We start from the raw sequence: 14223 nt of genomic DNA, 5'->3' as shown, positions 1-14223 counted from the left end.
AAGAATGGATATTGTCCAGGTTTTGTTTTATTTGAACTGTATTAAAGGAGTTGTGAATGGTGCTGAATAGTGTGCAATCATCAACAAACAATCCTACCTCTGACCGTCTGTTGGAGGGAAGGTCATTGATGAAGCAATTGAAGATGGTTGGGCCAAGGACACGATCCAGAGGAACTTTTGCAGAAGTGTTCTCGAGCAAAGATGACTGACCCTCAACCAATTCCCTTTGTGCCAGGTATGACTCCAACCAGCAAAGTTTGCCCCTGATATCTATTGACTCAAGTTTTGTTAGGGGTCCATGATGCCACATTCAGTCAAATCATAGAATCCCTACAGTGGGGAAGCCAGCCATTCTGCCCATCGAGTCACTCCTCTTTGAGGAGGTGACCAAGCATGTGGAAGAGGGTAGAGCAATGGATGTAGTATACATGGGTTTTAGTAAGGCATTTGATAAGGTTCCCCATGGTAGGCTTATGCGGAAAGTCAGGAGGCATGGGATAGAGGGAAATTTGGCCAGTTGGATAGAAAACTGGCTAACCGGTCGAAGTCAGAGTGGTGGTAGATAGTAAATATTCAGCCTGGAGCCCAGTTACAAGTGGAGTTCCACAGGGATCAGTTCTGGGTCCTCTGCTGTTTGTAATTTTTATTAATGACTTGGAAGAGGGAGTCGAAGGATGGGTCAGTAAATTTGCAGACGATACGAAGATTGGTGGAGTTGTGGATAGTGAGGAGGGCTGTTGTCGGCTGCAAAGGGACTTAGATATGATGCAGAGCTGGGCTGAGGAGTGGCAGATGGAGTTCAACCCTGTCAAGTGTGAGGTTGTCCATTTTGGAAGGACAAATAAGAATGCGGAATACAGGGTTAACGGTAGGGTTCTTAGTAAGGTGGAGGAGCAGAGGGATCTTGGGGTCTATGTTCATAGATCTTTGAAAGTTGCCACTCAGGTGGATAGAGCTTGTAAGAAGGCCTATGGTGTATTAGCGTTCATTAGCAGAGGGATTGAATTCAAGAGTCGTGAAGTGATGTTACAGCTGTACAGGACTTTGGTTAGGCCACATTTGGAGTACTGTGTGCAGTTCTGGTCGCCTCACTTTAGGAAAGATGTGGATGCTTTGGAGAGGGTGCAGAGAAGATTTACCAGGATGTTGCCTGGAATGGAGAATAGGTCGTACGAGGATAGGTTGAGCATGCTAGGCCTTTTCTTATTGGAACGGAGAAGGAGGAGGGGTGACTTGATAGAGGTGTATAAGATAATCAGGGGAATAGATAGAGTAGACACCTTTTTCCCCGGGTACAACAGAGTGTTACAAGGGGACATAAATTTAAGGTGAAGGGTGGAAGGTATAGGGGAGATGTCAGGGGTAGGTTCTTTACCCAGAGAGTGGTGGGGGCATGGAATGCACTGCCTGTGAGAGTGGCAGAGTCAGAATCATTGGCGAACTTTAAGTGGCAATTGGATAGGTACATGGATGGGTGCTTAAGCTAGGACAAATGTTCGACACAACATCGTGGGCCGAAGGGCCTGTTCTGTGCTGTATTGTTCTATGTTCTATGAGTCCACACTGATCCTCTGAAAAGCATCCCCATCCACACCCCTAACCTTACATTTCCCATGGCCAATCCACCTAACCTGCACATCTTTGGACTACGGCTAAAAGTGGCCTTGATGTCCAGGGCTGTCATTCTCACCTGACTTCTGGAATTCAGCTCTTTTGTCAGTGTTTAAAACAAGGTTGTAACAAGGTCAGGAGCTGAGTGGACCTGGCAGAATCCAAACTGGGCATCACTGACCATATTATTGCTGAGCCGATGATGATTGATGGCACTGTTGATGACACCTTCCATCACTTTACTGATTACCTAAAGTTGACTGATGAGGTAGTAATTGGCTGGGTTGTACTTCTCCCGGAGTGTGTATATGTACAGGACATACCTAGGCAATTTTGTACATTGCCAGGTAAATGTCCATGCTGTAACAGCTTGGCTCAGGGATCAGAAAGTTCTGAAGCACAAGCCTTCAGTACTATTGTTGGAATGTTGTCAGGGCGTTGGAATGTTGTCCAGTGTCCAGTGCCACCAACCTTTTCTTGATTCACAAGGAGTGAATCAAATAGGCTCAGGACCAGTAACTGTGATGCTGGAGATCACTGGAGGGGGCTGAGATGGATCGTCCACTCAATACACCTAGCTCAAGATTGCTGCGAATGCTTTAGCATTCTCCCTGCACTGATAGGTTAGGTTCTTCCATCACTGAGGATGGGGATATTTGTGGAGCTGCCTCCTCCAATGAGTTGTCCACCACCATTCACAATTGGATATCACACAACTTCAGAGTTTGGATCTGAACTGTTGGTTATGGAATCGCTTAGCTCTCGCTTGCTGCTTATGTTGCTTGGCATGCAGTAGACCTGTTGGGTAACTTTACTTTATTGACACCTTAATTTTGTTTTTAAGCATTCTATGTGCTTTGAATTTGCACAATAACCTTTTATGTGGGACTTTATCAAAGACTTTTTGAAAATCCAAATCCACCACGCACAGGAATTCCCAGATCTTATCTGCAAGTTACTCCTTTAAATAAACTCCAGCAGGTTTTCAAACATCACTGCACTTGCATAAATCCATGCTGACTTTACAGAATCCCACTGGTACCCAAGTATCCTGTAATCACATCCTTTATGACAGACTCCAGCTGAACAGGCTTTCAAAAAAGTCACTCACTGTCTGGACAATAAGCTTAGTGGAACATAGAACAGTATAGCACAGGAACAGGACCTTCGGCCCATCGCAACTGTGCCAACCATGATGCTGTTCTAAACAAATCTTATCTGCCTGCACATGATCTGTATCCCTCTATTCTCTGCCTGGCACAATGGCATCACAGACCATTGCATGACACACAAGTGCAGGGAAAGCAGCTAATTGGAGAATGGGATTGGTGAATATTCCCAGTCTTTAAAGAAACAGCTAATTTGAGTTTGCCCCCAATGCTTTGCTGCTCTCTTCTCAAAAGAAACTGCTAAACTGCTACACTTCATTATAGTGAAGTGTAAAAAGCAGGGAATCTCAAGTAATTAAGTTACAAATTAAATCAAGTACAATAGTGAGGACAGGTCATTTGATGCTGCAACATGTAGGAGCTGTTGGACACCAAATGTACTAAATGATACACAAACTGATCCTGGCACTTTGATATAGAGAGCCATTGAAGTGGTAGGAAAGAAATAAGGAAGCATTTGTGGTAGGGACAGTGTAATAAAGGAAACAGATAGTATTCTCAACGTGAGGAGGAGCTGTAAAGGCTGTGTTGCCTGCCCAGTGCCAGGATTAAGTACATTCCCTAGTGAACATGGATGAATGGAGGTATCAAGCAAACATTGACCACACTAGTACAAGCAACATTGACGACTAGAAAAGGCTAAGACTGGGCAATTAGGAATGAGTTAAAATGCAGAACTTCCAAGGTAATCATCTCAGAGTGACTACCTAAGCCACAGGCAAATGGAAAATAAGTCAGGGAATCAAATGTTTGACTTGAAAGCTTGGGCAGAAGGAATAGTTTCAGTTCATGGGGCACTGGCACCAATACTGGGGTAGAAGGCAGCTCATAGCGTCATTGACATGTACAGCATGGGAACAGACCAGATTTCAAGCTGGGACAAGTGTCCTGACAAGTCTAATAAATAGGATTGCAGAGGCTAATTTATAAGGGTGTAGAGATGGATTTGGGAGTGGGGCATAGTACGTTTACAAAGCAAAAAGGGTATGGCAGCACTACAGGACAGCTATTTGGATAACAATGCCCAGAATGAGACAGGAAAGGACAGTATACATGACCACAGAAAGATAGCAATAATTAGGGTCAAAAAGGGGAACTGAAATAGTAATTAAAGAAAATTAATGGGTTTACGTGAATGCCTGTAGTATTTGTGACAAAATAGATAAATTATTTGCACAAATACAGGTTAATGGGCATCATCTTCTAGCCATTCGATCATGGCTCATGTTTCTCAACTTCATTCTCCTGCCTTCTCCCCATAACTAGTGACCACTTTTCCAATCAATAACCTGTCTGTCTTAAATATACCTCATTGACTTGGCTTCCACAGCCTTCTGCAGCAATAAATCCCACAGATTAACCACCGTCTGGCTGAAGAAATTCCTAACCTCAGTTCGAAAAAAGGTCATCCTTGCACACTGATGCTCTGTCATGCTTGTCTCTCCTAGTAGGAGATTTCTTCTCCATGACCACTCTAACCAGGCCTCTCAGTATTCTGTAAGTTTCAATGAGATCGCCCTCTCATCCTTCTAAGCTTCAAGTAGAGACCAAGAGTCCTCAGTTTCTCAAGAAAGGCCCATCATCCCTCCTTTGTAAACATCTTCTAGACCCCCTCCAAGTTGAGCAGATACAGGGCCCAAACCACTGTTTCAAATGTGATCTGACCACAGCCTTATACAGCCTCAGCAGTATATTCCACTCTTGTATTCTAGCCCTCAAAATTAATGCTAGCTTTGCATTTGCCTTCCGACTTCCAACTGAACCTGCAAGTTAGCCTTAACAGAATCCTGAAGGAGAAGTCTTTGTGCTTCAGATTTTTAAAGCGTTTCCCCACTCAAAATAGACCAAACCTCTATTCTTCCAATCAAAAAGCATGATGTCACTTTGCCCACACTGTATTCCATTTGCCACTTTGCGCACTTTCCTAGCTTGTCCAGGTCCTCTGGCAGTCTCCACGCTTCATCAATACTACCTGTCCCTCCGTCAATCCTTAAGGCACCTTAAAACCTAGCAACAGTGTCTTCAGTTCTTTCGCCTGGATTATTAATGTATAACATGAATAGTTGTGGTCCCAAGACTGATACCTATAGAACTCTAATAGTCACCAGCTGCCATCCTCAAAAGTCCCCTTTATCCCCATTCTCTACCTGTCAACTAATCCTCTACCCACATCGGAACAGATGAAAGGGAAATCATGCCTGTCAAAATTTACTAGAATTCTTAAAGGGGGGTGAACAGAATTGATATGGGGAAGCAGTGGATAAAATGTATGTGGAATATTCAGAAGGTACCACGCATTAGGTGACTGAATACTTAATGCTAGAGGTAATGGCAAAGATGAAGAATTGGACAGCATGGTGGTAGTGGGCAGCACGGTGGCACAGTGGTTAGCACTGCTACCTCACAGCACGAGAGACCCGGGTTCAATTCCCGCCTCAGGCGACTCTGTGGAGTTTGCACATTCTCACCGTGTCTGCGTGGGTTTCCTCCAGATGCTCTGGTTTCCTCCCACAATCCAAAAATGAGCAGGTTAGGTGAATTGGCCATGCTAAATTGTCCATAGTGTTAGGTGAAGGGGTAAATATAGGGGAATGGTTTTGGATTGTGCTTCGGCGGGTCGGTGTGGACTTGTTGGGCCGAAGGGCCTGTTTTCGCACTGTAAGTAATCTAATCTAATCTAAAAGATATATAAAAGAGATTGCCTTCCTGAAATCTCTAACTAGTGCTGTGCCATAGAAATCAGTGCTGGTTCTGCAATCATTAATATATTATAAAGGACTTGGATGGAGAAAGTGAATGTACTATAGTCAAGTTCGCAGTTGACAAAAATAAATGGGAAGACAAGTAGTGAGGGTGCAGAGATATAGACAGATTAAGCAAGTGGGCCAAAATCACAGTGAAAGATAGAACAGATTTGAAATGACCTACTCCTGCTGTTTTCTATGCTTCAATTCCTCCATCCCAGTAAACCCTTGCTCCCTCTTGAAATTATTTGTATGCTTCTGTCTTCACAAAAGAAGAAAATATTGTTCATTTCATCTGCCATTTCCTTAACTCCACATTCTCACTTGAGGACCAACATTTCCTTTACTTTCCTTTTTCCTCTCTAACAGCCTGTAAAATCTCTTACCGTTTTACTTTCCGAGCTAGTTTCTGCTTCGAATTCAATTTTTCTTCTATTGTTTAATGTTCCACTATTTCATCAATTCAGCTATCTGACGGGCAACTATCAATCTGACTAGTATCTACCAAGTCTAGCATAACCTGCGCTAACTGGGTCCACAACATGCTGTCCTTAGAAACTCACTTGAAAGCATGATGAATAGCTCATCCACTTTATATTAAAATCACTCATTCTTGCCTCTCCTTTATCACTAACATGCAACTTTTCTTCTTGTATATGTATATGGCAGAATACTATCTTCGAATACAATTAGTGATTTAATTAGATTAATATATACTGCAAATTACTTGAACACTTTTTAGTTAAAAAATAACTAATCACAAATACGAATGATAGATTCTGCCACTATAAATACCGACACTGGGCAACAGGCTAGTTTCTAAAATAAAGTTCTTATTTGTTGAGTCAAAATTTGAAATTCTGAACACTTTATTTTAAAGACAGCAACTTTTTAAAATGTAGGAATAATGAAAAATTAGGAAGCATGGTATGGTCTTTAAATAAGGAGCTACACAGATGAAATTTCAAACAGCAAGTTCACCAACCACTGTTCAATATAAATGAAGTGGTCAAGTACGTCTGAATCTACTTCAGTGATCAGTGTTTGCTTCCAGGAATAAGTAACCTACTTCCTTGACATAAGGTGAACAGTAGAAATGTAAGTGATTTTTTTCCTCCTCACACACATACTATTGACTCTCATTTACCTTGATTATTCGAAACTTGAAATCCTAACCTGCTACTTCAGAGGCAGTATCAACCACAAAATTCATGAAACTTTCAATTATTCCCATCTAGTCATTTTTTGAGGTTGCAAAACAGCCTTATGTATTGCATAACTAAAAGGGTGTGGAACTTCAAATTGGCGATAAACGTTCAATATTGGCTAATGACAAAGTAGATACTTTAAATTTCAAGATTTCTCAGAAAGAAGGTGCATGATGCAATGGAACTCAAGCCAACAAAAACCAACACACAAATGGTACAAGTAGCTACACTTCAATTTGCATATGTTCACAGGGTTATATATTAGCAATATATTGTGGAGAGGAGATTATGTTAGCACAGATTGAGGACTGGATAACAGAATCAAGATTAATGGGTCTTCTTCAGGTTGGCATGATGCAAGGATCAGTTCTCGGTCCTCAATTATTCATTAATAACAACTTGGAGGGAAATCACAGTGTAATATATTCAAAATTGCTGTTGATACAATAGATGGGAGGATGTCTTGTAATGAGGCTATAAGGAATCTACAAAGGGGTTACAGCTAGGCCGAGTGAGTGGGCAATAACTTGGCATATGGAGTTTAATGTAGAAAACTGAGAGGTCATGCACTTTGGTAGGAAGAATCAAAAGATAGACTATTATGGACAGAGACTCTGCAAAAACGTGTAGCACAGAGATATCAGTGTATTCTTGTCCACAAGCAAAAATGTCAGCTTCCAGGTGCAGCAACTAATTAAGGTGGCAAATTGAATTTTGGCTTTTATTGCTGAGTGGGTGGGTGTTTACAAACATGGCCACCTTATTAAAACTGTTAGCACGTTTGTGAGCTCACAACTGAATTACCACGTTCAATTTTTGTCCCTGTACTTAAAAAAAACTGACATACTGCCCCTGGAGGCTGTTTGAAACAGATTCACCGGCCTGATTCCTGAGATGAAGGGGCTGATGTATCTAGATCAGCTATACAGAAGGACTTTATTATAGTTTAGAAGAATGAAGGGTGATCATATTGAAACAGAAGATTCCAAGAGGACATGCTGGGCGGAAATGATGTTTCCACGAGTGGGGAAAATCTCAGACGAGGGGACAGATACAGAATGATGGGGACATTCATTTAATGGAGATGCAAAGGAATTTATTTCTGCAAAAGGTAGTTAATTCTTTTTCTCTAGAGAGTGGCAATTAGATAAAGTATTAAAAAGAGGAGGTCGATAAATATTTGAAATCTCATATTTAATGGTAATGCTGAGCTGGCACAAAGCAGCTGTTAGGACTATTTTCCTGAGAAAAAAGAAATGACCCAAAGTACAAAATTTGGGCATATTGTGAACTATGAAGAGTGTAGTGTTGAACTTCAAAAGGATATGACCAGTCAAACCAGGTACCAGTTGAAATTCAATGCAGGGCAACTGATGTAATTAATTTTGGTAAGGAGAAACATCAGGATAATATAAATTGAGGGTTACAACTGTAAAGGGCGTGGAGAAATAGAAAGACTTGAGTGTAAAAACACAGAACTCATTGGAAGGGGCATGAGAGTTTGAGAGAATAGCTAGTAAAGCATTCGGTATCCTTGGCTTTAATTAACAGAGGCATAGACCACAAGGGTTAAGAGATTATGTTGAGCTTCTATAGGACTAATTTGGCAAGAGACGCAAAGAAATTGAAAATAATTCAAAATAAAAAAAGACTCAAAAGAATGATTCTAGGAATGAAAAACTTCAGTTTTGAAGACAGATTGGTACATTAAAACTATTTACCTGAGAACAGAGACAACCTAGAGTAGATTGGATAGCAATATTCAGAACCTTGAGAGACCAGAGTGGACAGGGAGAAACTGCCCATTTTGGACAGGATCAAGAATGAGGGAGCACAGATTTAAAGTAACTGGCAAAAGCAAATCTCATGCAGTCAGAGATGAAGGTCCAGAAATCATTCTGAAAGAGTGTGATGGAAACAGGCTCAATCACAGTATGCAAGAAAAAAAATTACATTGTTATTTGAAAAAGAACAATGCAGTAGGTTACAGGGAAAAGACAGGAGGTCAGTACTAAGTAAATTGCTGAGACAGCCAATGCACATACAATGGGCTGAATGGTCATGTTCTAGATTGGATCAATTGTTATTAAAGAGTAACCATTTAACGGTTTTCCACCTAAGGCATCAAAATTCAAAAATCATTGACAGGGTTGTTAAGGCAGCATAGAGTGTTTTGGCCTTTATTAATAGAGGCATTGAGTTCAGGAACCAGGAGGTTATGCTGCAGCTGTACAAAGCTCTGGTACAGCCACACTTGGAGTATTGTGCACAGTTCTGGTCACCGCATTATAAGGAGAATGTGGAAGCTTTGGAAAGGGTGCAGGGGAGATTTACTAGGATGTTGCCTGGTATGGAAGGAAAGTCTTACGAGAAAAGGCTGAGGGCCTCGAGGCTGTTCTCATTAGAGAGAAGAAGGTTGAGAGGTGACTTAATAGAGACACACAAGATAATCAGAGGGTTAGATAGGGTGGACAGGGAGAGCTTTTTTCCAAATAGGGGAACGGCAAACACGAAGGGACACAACTTTAAAGTGAGGGGAGATAGGTATAAGACAGATGTCAGAGGTAGTTTCTTTACTCAGAGTAATAAGGGTATGGAATGCTTGCCTGCAACGGTAGTAGATTCGCCAAGTTTAAGTGCATTTCAGTCGTCATTGGACAGGCATATGGACGTACATGGAGTAGTGTAGGTGGGATGGGCTTCAGATTAGTATGACAGGGCGGTGCAACATCGAGGGCCAAAGGGCCTGTACTGCGCTGTAATGTTCTATGTTCTATAATATCAATTATACTGAACACTGTGCACCCCGTCTCCCACAGCACAAGTATAGTCCCAGTTGCCTGGATCCCAAGTATCTGGAATACTCAGTCAACTGCTTGGGATAAAAGGGACTGTATTAGCAATCAGAATGATGGATCAGATGCATTAAAATTAGTTAAAAACTGACCTTGAAGCTGCTATGTGCTCTCAGTGAGAATGCCCAGATTCAAATGGGAACCATTGGTTTGTTATGCTCATATTAAAACTGCACATCCATCTTGTGGCACCAATGAATCAAATTCTCCCAGCCATGATTAGTACTTCTCATGTAACCATAGAATCAGGTAACTGACACACCCTATTCCTCATGCTTGCCAGATATGTACTTCTGAAAACTATGGATGAATGGAATCTTAGAAGAAATGTTAAAAATCAATTAAACCTAAATGTTCCTTTTGCCCAATATGTATTCACTATCTATCCCCAAATGATCAAAAAAAAGTGGACAGGAGCAAAACTCATTAAAAGGCTTGCCATTAGACAAACTTTTAATGAACTTGGAAAGATGTTTCAGCAATAAGCTAATTACTTTATTTCTGAACTCTAGCTTCACACAGTTGCAACTTATTGGTCCAGGATTTATTTGCTTTCTTATTCAGTCACAATTACACCTCACATGATCAAAGGCAGGAGGGAGACTAAGTTGAGATCAAGTCACACTTCAAAAATTAAGCAGGTATATTTAGGTCGATATTTATATGCTACATTGTACTAATGCAATGCCACATCATCTTTTGATGTTCAACACAGATCCCCTCAGCACCTTCAAACGGATATAAAACCTAAAGACACTTTCTTGAGCATTGCACAAAACCCACAGATCAAAACAACAAACGCTATCCCATACTATGTGGATCTTGTTGTACATGAACTACATTTCATATTGAACAAGTATGACTTTTTCAAAACAGTGATAATTGACAATGATGCATTTTGTCACATCTACAGAAAAGAGAACTAAAGATGGGTCAATTGAGAAGGTACTCAGTTATTATCTGGATTGTATGCATCTGAATTTTCATAAAACAATTTGCACTTCAGAATAGATTCCAAATAAAAGGAACATATTGAATGACATCAATCTCTACTCTGGTCTATTGCCTTATCAGTCCTTTAGTCAAAAATCCAGTTTCTCAACTATGAATACAGCCCTCCAATTCGATCTCCACTGAAAACACTTGACGGTGACAAACACCCCAAAGTAGAGAGAGAAGTTTATTATTATTTTTACACAAGAGCAAAAGCAGATGTTTAGACTTGAAGTTTGAATCAGAGAATCCCTACAATTTGGAAACAGATCATTTGGCCCAACAAGTCCACACAAACCCTCCAAACAGTAACCCAGACCCATTCCCCTACCCTATTACTTTACATTTACTCCTGACCGATGCACCTATCCTACACATCCTTGAACACTATGGGCAATTTAGCATGGCCAATTCACCTAACCTGCACATCTTTGGATCATGGGAGGAACTGGAGCACACAGGGGAAACCCATGCAGACACGGGGAGAATATGCAAACTCCACACAAACAGTCGCCCGAGGCTGGAATCAAACCCAGGTCCCTGGGGCTGTGAGGCAGCAGTGCTAACCACTGAGCCACCATGCTGTTTGCAGTAAACATTATTTAGGACTGCGCATATTTCTTAAACTATGGACCAAAGGAACCTAAAACTGCCTTCAATGAACCATTTAGAGCTGCTTAACCCTTCTGGTGGCTGTAGGTTTTTCTCTTGATTATTGTTTGCTTTAATGAAAGCCATTACTGATTTTGGTCAAAACTAGATAAGTGTTTCTAAAACCAGAATCCACATGGTTTTCTCCAATACAACATTCCTAAATACATCACACTACCAGTTCAATACGAATGGGAAAGGAGGTGAATTTTGCAGTTCAACCAAAGCCAGATATTAGAGTAGCAGAACAGAGTCAAAATTAAAGTAATTAATTTTGGATTGATGTTCTACCAAAATAGTTCTCTCCCAGTTTCACCCATTAAGCAAACATTGGACCTATTGGCAACTCATACTGGGGAGGTCACTCCACAGATTCATTCTTAAAATACAAATTTATTAAGTTTCTCCAACAATTTTGCTGATTTTAGTATATCTGCTCCAAAGCTGTCAATACAATTCTTCAATCTCTTTACTTACAAATCCAGCAAGGACATCAGTGCCAGCTTATATAACCCTCATTGCACCCCAAGCAGGAACATCACGTGAAAACTGACCTGTAAGCAGAGGAAAAAAAATGCTGGAGTTGAACTAGCTAGTTTCAGAGATAAACAGATGATATCAAAAATTCAGAATTAAACATTAAATAATATACATACTCCAACATTTCTGAAAACATTGACAATGACATTCATAACAACGGACAACATCCTTCTCTACCAGTAGCAGAGCCAAAATGTCAGAGTCATAGACGCACACAGCGTGTGTTTGAAGTATTACCAAACAATTGCTAGATCTAAGAAAAAGTATTTTTTGACAACTTTATTCCAGGTTAAAACAAAATTAAGTCTCTCAGTTTGATTTTATATCACCATGAACAAGGAAAGGATTTGGAGTTCACTTGAGGTAATACTCTAACTTGGGCTTAATGAATAATGAAATTTTATTTCAACTTCATGCAAAATTTCTTTTGCACCCCTAAAGCTCAGTGGTCCAATCTGAATAATGATCTATCACTGATCCCAGAGGTTGCGAAACCCATCTACAGGTTTGATGCATAATTTGCAATGATGCTAAAGCAAACAAACAAAAACAACTGGAACATTCTAAGATTCACTCAACCCACAATGTTAACTGTGATTTCTCTCCAGATACTGCCAAATCTGCTGAGCTTTTCCAGCAATTTCTGGTATTGTTTCTGATTTACAGCATCTGCAATTTTTTTTGTTTTTAAACAGAAACCAAGCCTTGAAACTTGTGGGATTCTTGCTCACATATGTCCAAGAGACTATTCTAGGATCTTTTAACATGGGACCAAATTCAATGCATTTCACAAGCAAATTGCGCAATTTCAGATGAAAAAAGTTCAATAAAACACTATTTTGCCTCACTCCTTCAAAAGCTTAGCAACTTTCAACAAGGAACAACAATCAATTCATGGTGCTGTTATAATCAAGTAGAAACGTTTCCAAAATGGACCCTTGATTTGCTTTCCTTTAGTTTTGTTGAAACCAACAGCAGCCCTCATCACCCCCATTCTCTTCCCTGACAAGAACACTCATGAGAACTGCAAGCAAAACCAAATTGAACTTGGCCATCATACATTTGATGGAAATACTCTAACACTCATTTAAATTTTAAGACAAATTAAGGCACCTGAGAAGTGCTAAAAATACAAATACCGCCTTTCAGCAAAGTGGGGGTGAATTAGCCTTACCATCTGCAATATTGTTACCCACTGAAAAAAACATAGCCTTTACACTCAATTTTGATGCTGTCAACCCCAAAATGGTTCTTGCCCACTTTTTTTCTTTTAAAAAAGGTCCACGGAGAAAATGAATATACCCATGCCCATAAAACTGTCCCCTTCCTCTTAATAAATTCAGAAATTATGCGAAAGTAGTTGCATTTTGCACTTTATGCACATCAGATTGAGAGAGCAGCCATAACCAATAGTTGTTTGGTGACGATTATTCTTGGCAGAACACGCAGATTAAGATTCCTCATGAAGCCAAATTAAACTCAAACTTGCTTTACACAAACTGAGGGAGATTGGGGAGTTTCAGACTTCCTAGGAAGCCTAAAAATGGTACCGAACTTTCGGTTGTGTGTGCATACAGAAAAGTTTAGATGCATCAGCTTAATAGACGGTGTCCCTTTGTCGAAATTAAGAGAGACAATGGGTTTACGGAGATACGTGGTGCGTTGGCTAGTCCTGTTTACTTTTGCGGCCTACACAACCGTGCTGCGGCAGGACTGCACCGCCATGGTCGGTGTCGGTGCTACAGAATCAGCTGGTTATTTTTGAACGAAAGAAATAAATCTATCCCAAAGCAACACTCCCGGTCCAACCCTTGCGGTAAAAGTGCACAGTTTGCTTTTCAAATTGAAGTATGGTTGCTTCTCGAACTAAACACACACAAATTAATACTCGCAACAACACACAAAAAAAATGGGGTAATATTGTACATCCGTCTGGATCATGGAAAATATTACTGATCAGGCCCAGACAACAGGTCTTTATTTTAGAGCTTTCATTATGGCTATAAGCGGCCTACCTCGTAGTGGGTTTAAAACCCAAACAGCCACCAAAGGAAGAGGGTGTAAGCAACTACATTTACAGGGACAACAACAAAAACGGTTCGAGCTTAGCTGTCTCTTTCCTTGATCACATCAAGCCAGCAGTCTCTCTTTAAAGCTAGGGGAGGTGGTGTCTGGGGAGGGGAGGGGGAGGTCTGGGGAGGGGGGGTGGTGGTGGTGGTGGAAATGAGCGTCCAGGCCTGTGTGTCCAGCGTCAATCCCCGCTGTCGGAGTTACAGCTGTCGCCGGATGTGGAAACGTCAAACACCAAGTGCTGCTGGGAAAGAAAGGGAGGGGGGGGGGGAATAAGAGAGTGGGGATGGGGGAGGGAGGAGGGGAAATATTAAAAAAAACCTCCCTCTATCATAGCCCTCCCCTCCTCAAAAACAAAGGAAAAAGAAACTAATCTCGTTTA

The 14223-nt window shown here is 40.9% G+C and overlaps 1 protein-coding gene across 9 annotated transcripts in view; it reads right to left on the bottom strand.

The window, feature by feature from the left end:
• trip12 (thyroid hormone receptor interactor 12) overlaps positions 1-14223 on the bottom strand; it is a 216345-nt gene that overhangs the window by 201463 nt on the left and 659 nt on the right. For 5 of the 9 annotated variants that reach the window (XM_043702806.2, XM_043702802.2, XM_043702809.2 and 2 more), the window contains exons 1-2: positions 13787-13965; positions 11709-11785 (exon numbers count right to left, since the gene is read on the bottom strand). The gene's annotated coding sequence lies outside the window, so the exon portion shown is untranslated. Of the gene's footprint in view, positions 1-11708; positions 11786-13786; positions 13966-14223 lie in introns of those variants that run through there. The other 4 variants (XM_043702810.2, XM_043702813.2, XM_043702803.2 and 1 more) reach the window with 2 other exon arrangements.

Source organism: Chiloscyllium plagiosum, unplaced genomic scaffold, assembly GCF_037043375.1.
Source record: "Chiloscyllium plagiosum isolate Xiang-an unplaced genomic scaffold, Cpla_swu_hap1 HiC_scaffold_13, whole genome shotgun sequence".
Lineage (NCBI taxonomy): Eukaryota > Metazoa > Chordata > Chondrichthyes > Orectolobiformes > Hemiscylliidae > Chiloscyllium > Chiloscyllium plagiosum.
This window is presented reverse-complemented; position numbering and strand designations above follow the sequence as displayed.